The following is a 3,750-nucleotide window of genomic DNA, read 5'->3' on the forward strand; positions in this document are numbered from 1 at the left end:
AAATGTGTTTTTAGGGGTGAACTTCAAGGGTGGGTTTCACCCCTCAAATGGACTTATGGGCACGTATAAAAAAATACGTGTCGAATATTTTTTGATGTTCTATAACATATCACAATTTCAAGAAAATCGGTGAGATACACCTCGGGTACCTTCCTTGTAGGATTAATTTTATAGCATTAAAAAGACAAACGAAATACTTTAATTTTCAACCCAAAAACAACGGATTTTAAAAAAAGTTTAAGTTTTAATAAAAAGAAGAATTTTGAACCTAGAAAATTAATTTTCTGATAAAAAACACAAATTTGAAAACAAAAAACTTAAAATTCTCAACCAAATAGGTGAATTTGTTACTGAAAAAGATCAATTTCAAAGCATAAATAAAATAGTTAAATTTTAAATTCAAAATCAACAAATTTCCAAAATGAGTTAAATTTTTAATGAAAAAGATGATTTTTTAACCGAGAAGATAAATTTTCTACTAATAAACAATGAATTAAAAAAATATGTAGTAATCTTTAAACATCAAAAAAGTATTAAAAAAGTATTAATTTTCAATAAAAATGTTTGCTCAGAGAAATTCTCCGCAGGCACCCAGGTAGATACTTTTAAAGGTCCAGGAAGCTCGTTTAAATGGTCTGAGGGCTTTGAAATATCCTTCCCGAAATTGAAATAAGAATACGATCATAAATAACAAGCAGAGAGGCTATCTCAATAGAATAGCCGAAACTCAAGGGTCCTTTTTTAAGCTTTAGGATTAGAATTTAGAAGTAGATTTTTTTTTAATTTCATAGTTAACAGCCTAAAACATAATAATTCGGAATCGACGGGTTTCGATGACTTCAGATATCTAACTTTTTTTTTAATGCTTAAAATTGGAATTAATAGAACGTTTCTCGTAAATGAAATAAGATACGCCAAAAAAGATAATATTTTTGAATTCAACTAGAAAATTGTATATCAGTATATATTTTATAATTATAAATAAGTATAATGAGAACATTCATCAATTAAGAAAGAGTGTTTATAATTTGAAGAGAAATTTAAAAAGGGAGAGCGGATTAGCCACGACCAACTACTGTAAATAACTCTGCCCGCCCGGTACGTGACGAATACAAAAGGAACATTATATTACCGTCGCACCACTCTTAAAACGACCACTAAAAGGATCTTAAAAAGGACCCAAATCTCTCAAACTATCTCCGAGACTATTTTGTTTCAAATCGACTTTGTTTATAGACTCAAATGGGCCAAGCTATCTCGCTAAAGAAAACTCAGAGATTTCTTTCGGTAGGGTAATAGGCTCTTAAATTAATCTTTGAATACCAACAACACTGTACTTTTTTTCAAAATGTTTAATTGTGCATAATTTTTAAAACTTCCTTAAGATCATTCAGATTCATTTATGTCAACTTTTTAATTAAAGCATCCCAAATTCACCTAGCTAGTTTACGAACTAGAATATAGACAATACACGCGAAATTACCCACTCTTATCTTCTCTACCTACATTGTCAAACTGGAAAAAATACCGCCCTGTTTGACCGCTCAAGTAGAACCGTCTATCATCTATTTTAGTTCGTAAAGTGGCCTGAGTAATTGGGGGGCGTTTTATTTTAGTTTGCCATAATGGTCCTCTAGGGAAGGATGCGATAAACCATGTGCCTAATACGGATTGGTTGAAGTGAGTTTACTGGACGCTTCCGGTCAGGTCAGGTGGAGGTAGTGGGAGGCAGCTGTTTATCGATGCAGTGTGTAAACATCTGTGTGTATGACACAACTTTGCATTCAGTCTGAGGTTGAAAGTGCGATCGTGCTCAGGGAGTCTGACGTCACCTCCTGTCCACTTTTTACGGGTCCGTGGAGGGTGAACATTGGCGCATCCTTTCCTAGAGGATCCTTAGTTTGCAAAAGCCTCAGGTAAGAGTTGGCGCTGTCCAAAATCGTTCGAAATTAAATACACGGGATCGGCAATCTCCCACCTCATCTCTGTTTACAAGCCTGTTTACTGGTCGCCAGCCAGCAGATAACTCATAAGAGTAAAAGAGACAGAGGGTAATCGCAAATACTTATTCTTGTAGCGTTAAAAACTTTAAAAAATAAAATACCTGTTATTTACATGAACCGAAGGCGGCTTCAAGTGCATCTTTTTTTTGTAGCAGTTAATATGCGTTCCGTTCGTAACTTTAAGAATTTTGTCTGGATGCTAGCGCTACGCAGTGAAAATCTCAGACAACAACGCTACGATGCAAGTGAGAAAGGATTTTATTTTTAAACTTCGCACGCAACATACTACTTGAGCTATTATGGATGCGTTTGAAGTCATTTCAGCAGAAGTTTATGACATTTTAAAAAATTTTAGCGCTGTAAAAAAAGTATTGCGATTACTTCGTGAGTTTCTAATGGAAATTTTAACGTAGCATCCGAATTTCAGCAATTTAAAAGTTGATCTTGCTGTTTTTTTGTTGATTTTTTTAAAGAAGGAACCGAAGGGTCACTCAGTGGGGTCTTTAAGGGTACTTTGTAGAGGCGCTTTTCGGATCCTTCGGTCCTCCTGAGGTGATAATTTTTACATATTGGAAAAAAACATGTAAATGTTTACACCGAATATTCTGCAAAATTAGAGTTATAAATTCATTCTCTATATAATATTCATATTATGAAAGTCAATATTGATTATATTCTCAAATATATACTTTCATGTTATATAGTTTTTGTAACTTAATACAATAAAATGCTCTAAGTATAAATTTCAATTGTATTTACATGTATGTTCAAACAAAAATGATAAATATTAATAATTGTTTTTAAATCTTTTCAAACTTATCGCCAGGCTCTGCATAATTTTATAGGTTATGTTCGAATGGCAATAGCATAATAGTATAACTTCATATATTTATTGCTTTCTCCTGCATTTTTTTTCAGAAAATAAATTTTTTTCCACTAATAAAAAGAATTTTTGCAGTTTATATTTGTGTTATTATGCGGCTTTCTCTGGTAATAACATGATTTTTTCCTTGACGGTCAGGTGGCCGTCAGATTTTCGGAAATCAGTCACCTGACGGTCAGCGCACATCTCTAACCACCCTGGTGGTAACCTTTATTATTAAGCAGCCTCCTGGCTCTTCCTATCCAGCCCAGCCATCTGGCACTCTGAGTTGAAAATAACGGAAATGTTGACCGCGGTCACGGTGGCGCTGGCAGTGCATTGGGCTAACTAGCTGCGTAAATGCATGTGATAATGTAAATATTTACACTTTTCGTTTAAAAAAATACGTTTTTAAGTACTTTTACTTGTAATAACGGGAAAGTACAATAGTTTGACATCCAATGAACAAAAATTTGTCTTAAAAAATGGTGAAATGTGTGAATGTCGGGTGCAAATGTGGATACAGTTACAAGCAGTCAGGCACTAAACATGTAAATATATTATTGTGCCTAAGGATGAAAAAATAATAAAACTGTAGCAAATAGCGATTTTTCGCGATGAAATAAACTAAAAGCGGGGGCTGTAATCTGTCATAAGCATTTCGACCCTGATGACCTTATATTGGAGAGTTAATATATATATATATCTATACGAGGGTGAATCAAATACTAACCGGAATTCTTTTTTAATATTTATTTATTTATAAAACAATACAAAAATACAATTGATTATTTTTCTACATAGTCTCCTTCACGCTCTACACATTTTTTCCAGCGGTTTGGAAGCTTGTTAATTCCTTGCTCGTAGAAACTTTGAGGTCGAGTC

The 3,750-nt window shown here is 33.6% G+C and overlaps 1 protein-coding gene across 16 annotated transcripts in view; it reads left to right on the forward strand.

The window, feature by feature from the left end:
• The window catches only part of LOC117180904 (angiogenic factor with G patch and FHA domains 1), a 600,913-nt gene that overhangs the window by 189,712 nt on the left and 407,451 nt on the right, over positions 1–3,750 (forward strand). The window contains exon 1 of one of the 16 annotated variants that reach the window (XM_033373519.1): positions 1,809–1,916. The exons of the other annotated variants lie outside the window; for them this stretch is intronic. The gene's annotated coding sequence lies outside the window, so the exon portion shown is untranslated. Of the gene's footprint in view, positions 1–1,808; positions 1,917–3,750 lie in introns of those variants that run through there. 16 annotated transcript variants of the gene reach the window in all.

Source organism: Belonocnema kinseyi, chromosome 9 (assembly GCF_010883055.1).
Source record: "Belonocnema kinseyi isolate 2016_QV_RU_SX_M_011 chromosome 9, B_treatae_v1, whole genome shotgun sequence".
Classification (NCBI taxonomy): Eukaryota; Metazoa; Arthropoda; class Insecta; order Hymenoptera; family Cynipidae; genus Belonocnema; species Belonocnema kinseyi.